Source organism: Zingiber officinale, chromosome 1A, assembly GCF_018446385.1.
Source record: "Zingiber officinale cultivar Zhangliang chromosome 1A, Zo_v1.1, whole genome shotgun sequence".
Lineage (NCBI taxonomy): Eukaryota > Viridiplantae > Streptophyta > Magnoliopsida > Zingiberales > Zingiberaceae > Zingiber > Zingiber officinale.
Window position 1 is genome coordinate 108,560,499 of NC_055987.1, and position 18,107 is coordinate 108,578,605.

The window sequence follows — 18,107 nt, forward strand, 5'->3', positions numbered from 1 at the left end:
CCACAAGAGGAAGAGAGGGAGAGAGTAATGGCCGGCCACAACACCAAGGAAAATGGGAGAGAAAACAATAGAGGTTGTTTTTCATGAAGGCACCCCTACCCCTTCTTTTATATTCCTTGGCCTAGGCAAATTAGGAAATTTAATTACAATAAAATTTCCTTAATTTTTCTTGACATGAATTAATTGAGAAAAATAAAACAAAATTTCCCAATTAACTTGAGATGGCCGGCCACATCATTGGAAACAAAAGAGGACAAGTTTTAATCAACAATTAAAACTTCCTAATTTGTTTCCGGAAATTTTAAAAAATAAAATTTCTCTTTAAAATCTCTTCATGGTTGATAAAAGGAAATTTCTATAATTTTAATTTTATCAACATGTGAATAATTTTTAAAGAAAAAATAAAACATCTCTCCAATCTACAAATAAGGAAAGAGATCTAATCTCTTTCTTTAATCTTTTGTAGATCTTTTACAAGAGAGATATTTTAATTTTAATTCTCTTTAAAATATATCTTCCACATAAAAATTAAAATTAAATTTCTTTTTAATTTTATTTGGCCGGCCCTACTAGCTTGGGTTCAAGCTAGGGCCGGCCACCCAATTTTATACCTAGGCCGGCCCTAGCTTGGCCGGCCCCCATTGGGTGGGTATAGAAGGTGGGTATATGTGGGTATAGAACTCTATAAATAAGAGGCTACGATAGGGACCGAGAGGAGGAATTGATTTTGGTCTCCCGATAAAATTAAGCATCCCGTGTTCGCCCCGAACACACAACTTAATTTTACCAATGATAATTCATTCCACTAGAGAACTATCATTGAACTACCGCACCAATCCCAAATTACATTTTTGGGCTCCTTCTTATTATAAGTGTGTTAGTCTCCCTGTGTTTAAGATATCGAATGTCCACTAATTAAGTGAGTCACTGACAACTCATTTAATTAATATCTAAGTCCAAGAGTAGTACCACTCAACCTTATTATCATGTCGGACTAAATCCACCTGCAGGGTTTAACATGACAATCTTTATGAGCTCCTCTTGAGGACATTCTCAACCTAGTATCTCTAGGACACAGTTTCCTTCTATAATCAACAACACACACTATAAGTGATACCATTTCCCAACTTATCGGGCTTATTGATTTATCGAACTAAATCTCACCCATTGATAAATTAAAGAAATAAATATCAAATATATGTGCTTGTTATTATATTAGGATTAAGAGCACACACTTCCATAATAACCAAGGTCTTTGTTTCTTTATAAAGTCAGTATAAAAGAAACGACCTCAAATGGTCCTACTCAATACACTCTGAGTGTACTAGTGTAATTATACAGTCAAGATAAACTGATACCTAATTACACTACGACCTTCTAATGGTTTGTTCCTTTCCATTTTGGTCGTGAGCTACTGTTTATAATTTATAAGGTACTGATAATATCATCTTCTGTATGTGACACCACATACTATATTATCTACAATATAAATTAATTGAACAACTACAACTAAATGTAGAAAATTTGACCAAATGTGATTCTTTATTCATAATGAATGTTTACAAAGCTTAGGCTTTCAGTATACACTCCAACACTCCGAACTCTCATCGCCAGTTCTTGAAGGTTCTTGGAGGCAAGTGCTTGTGCACGTCTAAGTCAAGAGGCGATCTACGACAAGAAGAAGAAGCTAGGGTTAGGGTTTCAAGTGTAAATCTTATAAGATTTCAATTGTATTTGCTTCCCTTTCTTTCTTCTTGTACTGAGAGTGTTGTAGGGCTTCTTCGCCTTTGGTAGTTACCGTAAAGGAGTGTTTTCATAGTGGAGAGTGTGTGTCGTGTGTGGATCCTTGGATTAGTCACCTCTTCTTGAGGTGAATACCAAGTAAGTCCGTGTGTTAGCATTATAATTTTGTTTCTTGTATTTTCCGCTGCACATCATCACCAAGAAGCAAGACGATGAGCGCACGATGAGCTATTCCCCCCCCTCCCCCTCCCCCCCCCCCCCCTCTAGCTACATTTTGACCTTAATAGTTGCCATTGAATAGGGGAGGTCGGATGGTGATGTAACCCTCGGACTGGGCCATGAATTCTGCACACAAATAGAGAAGAGAGAGAGGGTCCCAAGACTTGGTCTTGAATTAGTAGTGTGAGAGAAAGAAGAGAAAAAAAAAATATTATGACTGAATTGGTGTTGAACCAATTCAAATTAATTTGCTACAAAAAAAAAATTTCTAAAGAGGTAATTATACCAATTTGGATTATGTCGAACAGCTAAAAAATGAAAAGAAAAATTACCCTCTTGCATGATTGGTGGTTACACCAAATCAAAGCGGCACCTTGTCTGATACTACTTGTTGGAGCATGACACACATGAGAAGGGGGGGTGAATCACGTGATTTTCAAAACTTGTTTTCTTTTAAAAATTAAAACAGAGTACGTAGCGGGAAGTAAATAAGAAAACACTAGAAAAATACGAGCAATTTTTACTTGGTTCGGAGCCTTCGGTGACTCCTACTTCAAGGCCCAGGTCCTGCAGACCTATCGATGGGCAATGCACTAAAAACCTCTTCCGGTACCCTCGGAAGAGATAATCGAGTGCAAAAGGTTAGGTCAAATGCAACACACTGCACTTGCCCTTTTATAGTAATTAAGTACAAAAGGTTACCAACACTCTTATGGATCGAAATAAGAGCTCTTCTTGTGTTGATGTATGTTTGCCAGGTGCGATCGAAACTCCTCTGATAAGTCATCGAGCTCAGCAGCTTCGTAGTAGAGTCGTAGCAGCAATAGGGAGCAGTCAAAAGTTTGAATGAACGCGCAGTAGCATGTATGTCATTGTTGTTCTAATGCCTCCTCAAAACTACCTTATAAAAGGCTTAGAAGGCGCCTTCCATAAGCATGGAAGGCGCCTCTAATGAGGCAAAATCAATCCCGAAATGATCGATGCTTATCTAAGACTTCGGCCAAATTTCATCCAGCGGAAGGCGCCTTCCATAGCCATGGAAGACGCCTTCTATGAATATACTGAGGCTCCTTCCATAGCCATGGAAGGTGCTTTCGAGTACTGTTCACCCGAAGGTAGCTTTACTTCTTTGCTTGCTTTCTTGCCCTGCAACAAATGTGTTAGTCCAAAATGCCCTGCAAGACAAGTGTTAGCACAATTTAAAAAATAGAGTAATTAGTTACTGTCCTCCTAGGACTAGGAACTAATCAAGGTCTCAGTTTAGGGATCTTAAATGAAATTAAACTAAACTGACGCCTACTGTCCCTCAACTGGGCCGCGTCCTCATAGTCACTCTCCTCCAGTGACTTACTTTTATTTACCTTTTGTCAGACATCCGATCAGCCCGTCGACCAGTCTAGACTTCGTGCCAGCTATCCGGTCGGCCCGTCGACCTAGCTGGGATTCATGCTAGATATCCGGTCAGCCCGTCAACCTATCTAGACTTCTTACCAGCTATCCGGTCGGTCCGTCGACCTAGCTAGGCTTCACACTAGCTGTCTGGTTGACCCGTCGACCTAGCTGGATTTTTCCTGCACACTCAGTCAAAGTGTTAGATCACAACAAAACTAACTTAACCTACTTTATCATTCATCAAAACCTGAGTTAGACCATTAGTGCTAACTACACCAACATAAGAGAACAACAGTATCCCTTTAACCAAACTTTCTAAAGTTATTCTTTTTACTTAATGACGTTAGAACTTGGGTAAACTCTCCTGTGTGATATTCGTGGGATTGTGTCAGGCTTTAGTTAGAAGCCCTACAAGAATATAAGCATGGAGTTAGATAGATAAACAATGTATAAGGATATTAACTAACATCATAATGAAACCAAAATCCTAGTATCTATCATCCACCAATCCAACTTCATCTCCCTCTTTATTCACCTGCGCTCACACTCTTTCCCTTTCTCTTCTCTCTCTCTTCTTAATTCCTAGTTTTCAACACTCATGAATCAACCCTCGATTATCTAGATAATTCGTTATGTGAAGTTAACTAGTGTTTAACCAATAGTCTATATGGGATTAATATTTTTTATTACTTGACAACAACTATACACTTGTGGATTGTAACAACACTTGCTCATTCCACCACCAAGATTCATTATTTGACGGTGCATGCCCCTTTGACTCATTGAGTTCACTCTTGATTACTATTTTTAACTTTGATACTATCTTATCTCGTGTTGTATTAAGGTCACCACATATTTCATATAATGCTTGTATTCCTACATTCTCCTTAAATATATTTTACTTCTCATCCTTTAACTTTCATCACTTAATTGTAGAAGTTGTGTATATTTTTCTTCCATTGATATTATGATTAAGGCGCATATTCAACATTACTAACCTATGATGTATAGTTAAGTTTTCTATATAAATGACCTTGCAATCTTTACAAATCTTTCTATCTCTCTTCCTTACTATAAGAAAGTCAATATGTGATTTATTATTCTTAGTTTTGAATATGACAAAGTATTCTTTTCTTTTTTTAAAAAAAGTATTAGCTAGTATAAAGTCATATGCTATTACAAAATTCAATATAGTTTTTCTCTTTTTTTTAATCAATTTTTATTCTAAACCTATAACCCCCATGTATCCTCTCATATTCATTATTTTTCACTCTGAAATATTCATTTAGATCAATTCCTATTAAAATTATTTCATTTGACAGAATGTTTTCATTCTAAAATCTTGATTTGGTGTCTTCATCTAATTCTATTTGAGATGCTTATATGCTAATTACGTTGATAGTATTTTCACCACTACTATTTTGAGAGCTATAATTCTATTTTCCTTTCTAACTACTACAACTTCATTCTTTAATGAACTATGTACAATAATATCCACTCCATATCTTATTTTATTATTTCTTGTATACCATAATTTAAAACCCGAGTTTTCTATCATATTTTCCTTCTCACCTACTCATTTTGTCTCTTGTACATACAAAATACTAATTTTTTTCTCTAATCATCGTATCTACTACCTCTATTGTTTTATTAACGAGGGTTTTTATGTTCCATATTTCAAATATTGACTATTAGTTTTTCTATAATATTTGTTCTTATCTAACTTATAGTGTGAGAATTCTTGTATATTTAACATTACACTTAAGTTCTTATGAATGTGTAGTGGTTCTTGTCGATATGTTACAGTCAAATCCTACAATATAAACTTTTGCATATTTAACATTACGCCCAAGTTTTCATAGGGATGTAGTGGTCCTTGACATTACGTTACAGTTGAACCCCATAATGCAAACTTCTGTATACTTAACACTACACTCGAATTCTAAAGATATAGTGGCCTTTGTTGATATCTTACCATCATACCCTATAACAACGTGTTCCTTCTAGAAAACAACCAAACTAAAAATCTCTCAAAATGAATAAATAAATTTGAAAATAAGTTTTAAAATGTAAAATTTTTAAATAGTCAAATACTTGAGTCAGGAGTTCAATACCATCTGATTGAACGAAACTCAAATCAAGCTTAAAGAGAAAAAAACCCAAGTTTGATCAGCCATTTCAATAGCTTGATTAATTTAAAACTTGACTTATTTACCTTGCCAAACAATCCTAGTAACACAAAGTTTAATTAGCTTTTGTAGAATCTTACCTAGAGAGAGAGTGTTTGGCTAAGCTTATAAGCTCTCTAAAACCGCTTATAAGCTATTTTGGAATTTATAAGTTCTTCAAACTTATCTGGTAAATTTTTTTAAAATAGCTTGTAAGCTGTCAAAATAAACTATTTTGGAGCTTATAAGCTATTTTTAAAAAAAGTATGGGAGACCCTACTATTTAAAAAATAATCTTATTTTAATAGATTTCTTCTCTATAATATCCTTATATAATTTCATAAATCCCCATCTCCATAAATTTTTATAAACCTAATATTTTTCTATCTCCACCAACTTCTCTTTCAGCGTTGTGTCATCTTCTCTGCTGAGGCCCCTTTTCAATTTTTCTCTCCCTCGGTGCAAAAATTCTTCAGCGTATGGTTAGAATTTGATTTTTTCTATCAAATTTCTTTTGATATCCTTATTTTCCAGCCGTAGTTGTAAAAATAGTAATCCCTGATTGAATATGCTTTGGTTCAATTTTTTCTTAGATTTAAGTATTATTTTGGTCTTCAAATATATTTGGTAAATTATGAAAGCACCAATTTTTCTTCTTATGACTCATGCCTTGAAGGTCCCTTATAGTTTGTGGTCAAGTGCCTTTATGTATGGATAAAAATATGAAGTCTCATGGAATTTGGATAGGGGAATGATAAATCTATGGGAGTGCCTAGGGAAGACTTACCTCATCGAGGGGAGTAGTATATGCCATTGATAAATAGGAACAATGAAGCTAGAAATACAATGAGATCTATAAGATGAAATTCTTGTTGGATTTTTGCATAACCTACTTTCATGGTGTTAGGATCCTTTGTACGGCTAGAGAGGGGGGTGTGAATAGCCGACCCCAATTCGTTCGATTCTTTCTACAATGTCGAGTTAGCGCAGCGGAAATAAAACAATAGAAGCGACACGGAAAGAAATCAAACCTCAAACTCGATGGATGTAACGAGGTTCGGAGATTAGGGCTCCTACTCCTCGGCGTGTCCGTAAGGTGGACGAGTCCGGTCAATCCGTCGGTGGATGAGTCCCCGGAGAACCGGCTAATATAAACTCCTTATGGGTGGAGAAACCTCACCACAATCTTTTGCAACAGCAAACAAAGGAGTACAACAATGGAGAAAAACAAACAAGAACAATAGAAATTGTAATACACTTGCTTGCCTCTTGTTGTCGACTGGAACCTTGATGAAGCAGCAGCTTCTCGGATCCAGCAGCTAGAACACCAGCAGGAAACTCACGCAGAGCTTCGACGAGTTCAACAGAACTCAGCACAATGAGAGCTCAACCAAAGCTCAGCAGGAAGCAGAAAAGATTCAGCAGAAGGAGTACTTCCCAAAAGAAGGAAGAAGCCCTGTAGAAGCCCTCAGCCCCTTTATACCTGCGAAGAAGAAACAGCGAAGAAACTAGCCGTTGCATCGCAACGGCTAGAACACTGATCGGTCTGCAGACCGATCAGCCTAGGCGCGTGAAGCTTCTGTTGTCACCTGATCGGTCCCCAGACCGATCAGGTGTCGCGATCGAAGCCCTGATCGGTCTGTGGACCGATCAGGGAACCTCCTGATCGGTCCATAGACCGATCAGGCTTCGGCTCCTCACGCCACTGATCTATGCCTGATCGGTCTGCCGATCGATCAGGCCATGGGTGGCGGCTTTCTTCTCGCAAGTTGCGTTGCCTCCTGATCGGTCTCCAGACCGATCAGATTGCGATCAGTGAGGTCACCGGACCGATCAGGGCAAACGCAATATCACTGGATCGGTCACCAGTCCGATCCAACTCCTAGGTTTAGAGTGCCCTCTCTAACCTAGTTCGGAGAACGAGCTACCGAGCCCTCTCCGACTCCATATGCCAAGCTTCACTCACTTGGACTTCTCAACACCAGATGTCCGATCACCCTTGATCCATCTGGATTTTCCCTTGCCCGGCTTCACTCACCAGGACTTTCCACACTGCCTAACATCCCAGTTAGGACTTTCTCGCTGCCTGGCTTCACTCACCAGGACTTTCCACTGCCTGGCTTCACTCACCAGGACTTTCCCTTTCACCTAGCTTCACTCACTAGGATTTTCACCGGCTTCACCGACTTTCACACCGCCTAGCTTCACTCACTAGGTCTTTCCCCTGGCTTCACTCACCTGGACTTTCTCCAACCGCCTGGCTTCACTCACCAGACTTTCCGACCGCCTGCTTCACTCACTGTGACTTTCTCCGTGCCAAACTCCTGCTTGACTTTCCCGCCAAGTCTCCATACTTGACTTTTCCCGTGCCATACTTGACTTTTCCCGTGCCAAGTCTCCGTACTTGGACTTTCCAGCCAAGTCTCCATACTTGGACTTTTCGCGCCAAGCTCCCCGCTTGGACTTTTCCGTTGCCAAGTCTCCATACTTGGACTTTTCAGTCAACCAGTCAACCTTGACCTAGGGTTGCACCAATAATCTCCCAACCATCTATTCTTGTCTCACATCAAGAATACAACTCTTCCACGAGTGTCAACATCAACATGCAACTCAACTAGGTCAATCTTGACCTAAGGTTGCATCAACAATCTTCCCAAGTCAAACATCAAAATACAACTCGAGTCAAGTCAACTCGAGTCGGGTCAACCAGTTCAACCTTCACCTAAGGTTGCACCAACAATCTCCCCCTTTTTGATGTTTGACAAAACTATAATCAAGTTAGGTTAACCCGATAACCTAACTTAGGTTTTCCAACCATCTTCCAATGTCCAATGTTCTTTCCTTGAACATTCTCCGGACATTCTCCCCTTAGGTTAACCCGATAACCTAACTTGGGTTCTCCAATAGTTCTCCCCCTTTTTGACACACATCAAAAAGAATTCCAATGTTCTTCCTTGAACATTCCTTGACATTCTTCCCCTAGCTTAGGTTAACCCGATAACCTAACTTGGGTTCTCCAATAAACACTCTCCCCTTTTTGACACACATCAAAAAGTAAAAGGAGGATATCAAGGTCAAAAGTTTCTTCCTAATGAAAGTCCCATACCTTTCATTGAAACTCTTATTTTCCCCCTTGATACTAAACTCAACAATCAACTTAGTGATAATCTCATATCACTAATCCTCAAAAGTTTTAAGGAGTAAAAACTCCCCCTAAAAGTCAACTCCCCCTTGACAATTAGGTAAACTCCCCCTAAAGGCCAACTCCCCCTTGACCATTGCACCAACAATGTCTTGGAGAGTTTCAAACCTTTATGAATCTAAAAACCAACTGTCAGCCGAAATTTCAGACATGCAGTCGAATTTCAGCACATTGGCACGCTATCAGACCTCACTGGATCGGTCACCAGACCGATCCACAGCACTCTGGATCGGTCCAGTGACCGATCCAGCCCTCCCTGGATCGGTCCAGCGACCGATCCAGACACTGATCACAGGGATTTCTGATTTTTCTTCTCCCGAAATTCAGAAACCCCTAATAAATTCCAGAAAATTCGAAAAATTGTGAAATTTTGAGGATACATTCCTCATAACATATTCTATCACGGAAAAATAATTTTCTATGAAAATAGTTTCCATTTTTCAATCTTGATACAAAATTCAAAAGCTTTGAAATAGTTCAAAGTTAAGTCAATTTTGTATCACAATGTCCAATGATGAATGCTATCACTAGGAAAGCTTCATCAAGGTTTTTCAAATCAATTTTAAAATGCTTTTAAAACCATTTGAATTTAGGACCATAATCTTAGGGCTAGATGTACATGACTTGTACACAAGCTTTCCCTATGATCCTCCATTTCTTGAATTAGGCTCATCTAGGTACAAGAACTATGCACCTTGATCCTGACTCATGATCCTAATATCTCACACACATCTAAAGTGTATCAAACACATCCATGTCAATTTTGATGTGAGATATGGGTTTAGGTATCTTAAACTAAGGTCTCATGCATTTTCTAAACACAAATTTGATCTCAATATCAAAATGTATTTTTCATCCTTAAATCAATTCAATTGATCATTAATGCAAGAGATGATGACATGGCATAAAATGGTATCATAAATGAAAACATGTGCCAATGTCATGATGTCATGGCATAAAGTTTGAAACTAAACTAACACATGACATATAATAACCTAAGCATTATCATGGCATTTCAAATGATCATAAATTAAATATGATGTCATGACATGGCATATGGCAACCAATCATGGTAAGTTAGCACAAATAAAATACCTAGATTACCTATCTAAGTATCCTTAATCACTTAGCTAACTTAAATTCTAATCCTAGATTGCCCATATATCCCTAAGAGAAAACCAAAATCCCAATTATGGTATTTCTCTAGGTTTTCTTAAATTGTGCCAAATAAGATTGAAATCGATATTTTTCAAGTATGGCACAATTTACTCTTTAAGGAGTAAATAATAATTCCATTTCATTTTCAAAAGGTTCACAAAACCTTGAAAATGCTCCTTGAGTGTCAATTTCCTCAAAGTTGGGTTAACTACCCTTCTTATTGGAGTTGACACTCTCTAACCCATTTATGGGGTAGAGAAGATGCTCCTAGGAACCCAATACCTACTTGAGCTCATTGGGTTCACTAAATATTCACTAGGGATAACTTCCCTAGCAACCCTCCTAATGACCCTCTTAGGCTTTGAAGCCTTGGTCATTTGGGTCTCATCAAGGTCAACTATAGGGGTGACTCCCCTTGTAACCTTGGTAATGGTCTTCCTAGCCCTAGGTTTTGTTCCATAATCGAATGGAACATTGTGATAAGTGGGCTTGACCATTTGGGACTTAGGTTTGTGACCCAAACCTTTCTTGTCCTTGGTCTTTGAAATTTGACCCTTAAACCCTAGAGATGACTTCTCCAAGTTCTTAAGAGTCTTTTCCAAAGTATCAAGTCTTGACCTCAAGACTTGATTCTCCTTCTCTAATACCTCAATTTTTGATTTGTCATTTTTCTTTGAGGCATTCCTAGGCATGTGTCTAGTTGATTTGGGATTCCTACCTAGGTTCTCCTTAACCTTAGATGAGGTAATTCTAGGGTTGGCTTTCCTAGGGTTATCCTTATCTAGGCTCACATGTTTGGCACCTAAGCATGTGTATTGATTTCTAATGTTATCATGCTTATCATTATTGACTAGTGCAATAAAATTTCTAGCATGTATCTTACTAGTATTGCACGAATGAGACTTAAATGATACCTTAGGGTTTGCCTTAGCTCCCCCTATAGAAGTGCTCGGTTTCTTGCCCTTGTGAGGTTGCCTCCCCCTCGGACAATGACTCCGATAATGTCCCCTTCGCTTGCATTGGAAGCACACCACGTGCTCCTTGCCCTTGCGTGTCGGGACTCCGGCTACCTTGACCTTTGGCGCCGGTGGAGTCTTCCTGACCCTCTTTGGACACTTACTCTTGTAGTGCCCAAATTCCCTACACTCAAAGCATATTATATGTAACTTATTTGAAATTGAAATGCTTGAGTTACCTAGGTTTGGGGATGGGTGTGAGCTCTCTTCCTCATCCCTTCCGGAGGTAGATGTCTCTTCTTCTTGCTCCGAACTTGAACAAGAGGAACTCTCCTCCTCTTCTTCCTTGGATGTTGAGTAGCCCTCAACTCCCAATTCGCTCCCTCCATGATGTGAGCTACTTGGCTCACTAGGCTCCTCTTCATGGCTTGAAGTGGAACTCTCCTCATGGTACTTGGCCAAGTTATCCCACAACTCCTTGGCATTGTTGTATTCACCTATCTTACGCAAAATATTAGTAGGTAATGAAAATTCAATTGTTTTAGTTACCTCATTGTTGATCGTGGATTGATGGACTTGTTCCTTTGTCCACTTGTTCTTCTCTAGAGGCTCTCCTTCTTTATCCATTGGAGGAGTAAACCCTTCTTGTACACAAAACCAGTTCCACATATTAGTCCTAAGAAAATACATCATCCTTACCTTCCAATATGCGAAGTTGTCATTGTAGAAGGGTGGAATGGTGATGTCTTCTCCGAATTGATCCATCTCTAGCTTTGCTCCCACGGGTGTTAATCCGATGAAGAGCGACCTCGCTCTGATACCACTTGTTAGGATCCTTTGTACGGCTAGAGAGGGGGGTGTGAATAGCCGACCCCAATTCGTTCGATTCTTTCTACAATGTCGAGTTAGCGCAGCGGAAATAAAACAATAGAAGCGACACGGAAAGAAATCAAACCTCAAACTCGATGGATGTAACGAGGTTCGGAGATTAGGGCTCCTACTCCTCGGCGTGTCCGTAAGGTGGACGAGTCCGGTCAATCCGTCGGTGGATGAGTCCCCGGAGAACCGGCTAATATAAACTCCTTATGGGTGGAGAAACCTCACCACAATCTTTTGCAACAGCAAACAAAGGAGTACAACAATGGAGAAAACAAACAAGAACAATAGAAATTGTAATACACTTGCTTGCCTCTTGTTGTCGACTGGAACCTTGATGAAGCAGCAGCTTCTCGGATCCAGCAGCTAGAACACCAGCAGGAAACTCACGCAGAGCTTCGACGAGTTCAACAGAACTCAGCACAATGAGAGCTCAACCAAAGCTCAGCAGGAAGCAGAAAAGATTCAGCAGAAGGAGTACTTCCCAAAAGAAGGAAGAAGCCCTGTAGAAGCCCTCACCCCTTTATACCGCGAAGAAGAAACAATGAAGAAACTAGCCGCGCATCGCAACGGCTAGAACATCGATCGGCCCGCCGATCGCCCTAAGCGCGTGAAGCTTGCTGTCACCGATCGGTCCCCGATCGATCGGTGTCGCGATGAAGCCCCGACGGCCTCAGGACCGATCAGGGAACCTCTCGATCGGTCCATAGACCGATCCGCCCTCTACTGTCTTCTTCCCGATCGGTCCGCCGACCGATCAAGTGGAACTCAGCCAGACCGATCCACGGTTTTCTTCTCGCAAGGTTGCGTTGCCTCCGATCGGTCTTCGACCGATCGATTGCAATCGATGAGCCATCGATCTAATCGATCGGTCACCGCACCGATCGGGCAAACGCAGATCACCGGATCGGCCACCGATCGATCCAACTCCTCGCTTAGAGTGCCCTCTAACCTAGTTCGGAGAACGAGCCACCGAGCCCTCTCGACTCCATATGCCAAGCTTCACTCACTTGGACTTCTCAACACCGGATGTCCGATCACCCTTGATCCATCTGGATTTTCCTCGCCTGACTTCACTCAGACTTTCCAACCGCCTAACATCCAGTTAGGACTTTCCCCCCCTGCTTCACTCACTGGGACTTTCACCGGCTTCACTCACCAGGACTTTCCTTTCACCTAGCTTCACTCACTAGGATTTTCACCGCTTCACTCACCGTGATTTCACCCGCCAGCTTCACTCACTAGGTCTTTCCCCTGCCTGGCTTCACTCACCAGGACTTTCTCCAACTGCCTGGCTTCACTCACCAGGACTTTCCGACTGCCTGGCTTCACTCACCAGGACTTTCTCCCGTGCCAAACTCCCTGTTTGGACTTTCCCCGTGCCAAGTCTCCATACTTGGACTTTCCGCGTGCCAAGCTACCTGCTTGGACTTTTCCCCGTGCCAAGTCTCCGTACTTGGACTTTTCCAGTGCCAAGTCTCCATACTTGGACTTTTCGCGTGCCAAGCTCCCTGCTTGGACTTTTCCGTTTGCCAAGTCTCCATACTTGGACTTTTCAGGTCAACCAGGTCAACCTTGACCTAGGGTTGCACCAATAATCTCCCAACCATCTATTCTTGTCTCACATCAAGAATACAACTCTTCCACGAGTGTCAAACATCAACATGCAACTCAACTAGGTCAATCTTGACCTAAGGTTGCATCAACAATCTTCCCAAGTCAAACATCAAAATACAACTCGAGTCAAGTCAACTCGAGTCGGGTCAACCAGGTCAACCTTGACCTAAGGTTGCACCAACACATGGTACATCACCAAATTCCTATAAAAAAAATTTGATACTATGCTGCTAAGAGAAATGCTATAAATTCTCATCAACAGCAAGAATTTGATTGAATATGCTTAATTTAGACCAACACATAGAAACCACTCATACACTATATTGTGACGTCGAAACATGAATCATAAATCAGCAAAAGTTAGCAATATCATCTTGTTAGTTTTATCATCTTCCTATCCATGCTCCATTGTTGATTTTAGTACTGCTCCTCATTTATTTTGTTGGTTTTTGGTTAATTTTTTAGTTTGGAAATGGAAAATCAAGACAATAGAAACAAAGGAGACACATCAAACCCAACTTTGAGTAAGATTACAAGTAAAAATTCAACTAAAACAAATCAACAAAGTGAAGAACGTTCAAATGCAAGGTGGACTCCATTTCTATCTCTAAAATTTGTTGATTTTTGTGAAGAGGAAATTTTACTAGGCAATCGACCAAATAGTCACTTTAATACGAATGGATGGAAAAACTTAGTGAGAAAGTTTAATGATGCAACTGGAAAAAATTATGTGTACAAGCAGCTTCAAAACTATTAGGATTCCATGAAGAAGGATTGGTTATTATTTAAGAAGTTGATGTACATAGAAACCAGAGTTGGTTGGAATCTTACAAATAATTCACTTGATACCTCCCGTGAATGGTGGGAGAGAAAACTTAGGGTAATGTTTCTAATTTTATTTACATAAAATTATTTATTCGTTCATTAATAATAATATATTTTATTATTGCAGGAAAATGGAGAGTATGCCAAATTTAGAAATAAAGATTTATAACTCGTTTGATTTTCATATGATAAATTATTTTCTATTGTTGTTGCCACAAGGGAAAGGGCAAGGGCACCAAGTTAACAAACTGTACATTGCCTTGATGACAATGAAGAGGTTATGAAGGAAAATGATGATTTTCCTTATTTTAAAGAGCATATTGGCATCGATGATAGTGAATATAATGAGGATAGGGGAATCGAGAATGATGTAAACTTTGGAATCAAAGAAACAAGTAATATGGGTAATGATATTGTGTTTCCATCTTTGTCATTGTTGGAGAAAAAATTTAATGGAGAAGAAGGTAAAGAAAAGAAGAAAATTTCTGGAGCAACCTCACTAAAAGAAGATATTCAAACTCTTTTAAAGTATCTAGAAAATAAGAGCACCACAACTTCCACACCTTTGATACAGAAAGACATTGAATCTGCAATGGTGATATTAAAAAATGTTCCTAGGATAAAACATAAAATTGAGCTTTGGTGTTACACTTATAACTTGTTGAGTGAAAAAGAAATGTGGGCGATTTTTCTCAATCAACCCAATAATGATTGTCGTTTGGCGTGGCTAAAGTATATCATGACATGAGCAAAAAAAATTAATGTCATTGATAGTGATTTGCACATGTGATGTGAGGAGTTCATTAGTTGAAGTTGATGATTTGTTTTACAATTTTGTGATTTTGTTAATAGTTTTGCTACATCTTTAATCTTTAATCTTATTTTCCAGTAAACATGATACAATATTTATCGAAGTTAATCAATATTTTTTGTTTTGGTATCTTATACATGTTTTTTGTTCATGACTTCTATAGTTTAATGGAGCCTTGGGATGTTCAACATTGTGCTTTAATTGATTCAAATACATTTTGTGAGGAGGAACCAATTGAAGATGAAGATGGATTCCAAGACGATCTAGCATGCTTGATTGTGTGCAAAATAATAGCACTTAGCATTTTAACATATTTTGAGACTTATATTCATAAAGTTCCATGTCGTACATCTGACCGAATTGGTAATAAATTCATAGAAGAAGTATTAAATGCCCATAGAGTAAGGTGTTATCAAGCTTTTCATTTGACAAAACCTATATTCTTGGATTTATGTCATGAGTTAACCCAAAACTATGATTTGCTCCCTACTATGAGAATGGCTATCTATGAGGAAGTAAGGATTTTTTTTGATGACTTGTGCTCATGGTACAGATAATAGGCTATTGTAAGAGATATTTAATCATTCAGGTGAAACTATTTCAAGACATTTTCATAGAATTCTAAAAGTTGTTGGCAAGCTAGCTGAAGATATAATTAAACCTCATCCTGAGTATAATAAGGGAAAATGATACCACATGCCTCAACATCAATGATACAAGCCATTTTTTGACGTATGTTATATTATTTTGAAGATAAAAAACACCACATGTTCATGTATTAAATTTATTTAGTGTTTGTAATCTACTAAATTGTTTGTTTTAAAATAATTAATAGGATTGCATCGGGGCCATTGATGGCGCACATGTTAAGGCGCAATTACCACAAGGAAAATCAATCCCATATATTGGACACAAAGGTTTTTCCATGCAAAAATTCTGGGCTAGATATGTGTTTTACATTTGTCTGGGCTAGATGGGAAGGAGCTGCTCATAATAATAGAATATTTGGAGAAGCTATTCATAGGCCAAAACTTAATTTTCCTCACCCCAAAGGAAAAAAATATTACTTGGTTGATGCTAGATATTCACATATGTCAGGATATATGAGTCCTTATAAAGGTGAAGATATAAGGTATCATCTTGAAGACCTCCGCCGAGCTAGGATCTTGCAACTACGTGCACCAAGAAATTTGAAAGAAAAATTTAACTTTTACCACTCTTCATGTAGGAATTGTGTTGAACGAATATTTGGAGTTTGGAAAGCAAGATGGAATATTTTGGCTGATATGCCTTATTAGCATATTGATGCACAAAGAGAAATTGTGCTAGCAACAATGACCATTCACAACTATATATGAAAGAAGAATGTTTCAGATGAGGCATTCCGAATAGTTGAATATGAAAGTTATCAACCATTTATTGAACGCAATATATTTACAACAAATTCTACGGTGGAGAATGAAGATAATCCTGACAATATATATTGGATGACAGTGCATGATTCAATTTCTATGGAAATTGCAAGAAGTGGATGATAATTTTAGTGTTAGTTTTTTTTTTATGTTTTTTTAAGCCATGTATTTGATATTCAATTACTTAAATTGTTCTGCCATATTTCACTTTGTTATTTTCATTAATATTGCTTTGCCTTATATTAAAATCAGATTTTATTCTAACACTGAATATTAAAAATGTTGCCTTTATTTTAGATACAACAAAGGGGAAATGAACGATGAAAATAAGCCAAGCCATAAAATGCACAGTGGCACAAGTAATAAATTAAACCCCAAAAGAAAAAAATATTACTTGGTTGATGCTAGATATTCACATTTGTCAGGATCTATGGGTCCTTATAAAGGTAAAAAATATAAGGTATCATCTTGAAGACCTTCACTAAGCTAGGATCTTGCAACTACGTGCATCAAGAAATTTGAAAGAAAGATTTAACTTTTACAACTCTTCATGTAGGAATTGTGTTGAACGAATATTTGGAGTTTGGAAAGCAAGATAGAATATTTTGGCTGATATGCCTTATTATCATATTGATGCACTAAGAGAAATTGTGCTGGCAACAATGGCCATTCACAACTATATAAGAAAGAAGAATGTTTCAGATGAGACATTCCGAATAGTTGAATATGAAAGTTATCAACCATCTACTGAACGCAATATATTTACAGTAAATTCTACAATGGAGAATGAAGATAATCCAGGTAATATATATTGGATGATATTGCATGATTCAATTGCTATGGAAATTGCAAGAAGTGGACGATAATTTTAGTGTTAGAGTTTTTACGTTTTTAAGCCATGTATTTGATATTCAATTACTTAAAGTGTTCTGCCATATTCACTTTGTTATTTTCATTAATATTGCTTTACCTTATATTGAATCAGATTTTATTCTAACATTGAATATTAAAAATGTCGCCTTTATTTTAGATACAGCAAAGGGGAAATGAACGATGAAAATAAGCCAAGCCATAAAATGCACAGTGACACAACTAATAAATTAAAGGGAATAGGAAGCTTAGGCGTTGTAATCTTCGATTGCATCAACTCGATTTTCATGTCTTCCAAATTTTATGGTCAACTGGTTGTCCTTCATGATCAACTCATATGCTTAGCAAGTGTTTAAGTTGATGAGATCGATGAAGTTAGCAATGGAGATTATGAAAGCTAACTATTTGAAGTCCAAAACTCTCTATTAATAATATTATATCCTTTTTGATAATTTTATTAATAAAAAGATCTTATAATATCAAACACATTAATATCTTTAAGTTGACTATAATAAGTTCATCCAAATATTTTAATAATTTATTTTAAAATAAAATCTAAAATAACTTATAAGCTGTATGATTTTTTAAATTATTTTTAATAAATTTAACTAAACACACTCACTCACTCTCTCTATCTCTCTCTCTCTCTCTCTCTCTCTCTCTCTCTCTCTAAAGTCTCAATTACAACATTTTAATTTGTCATTAAAAAAATATTTATGAGTAAGAATGCCATTCTCCTAAATTCATTGGTATATTTTTATATTAAAATGACTATATTATATTTAAATGTCCATAATGATAATAAAGGTTAAGGTAAATTTTCATCCTACCATCTATTAAGATAGTGAGATTCGTAAT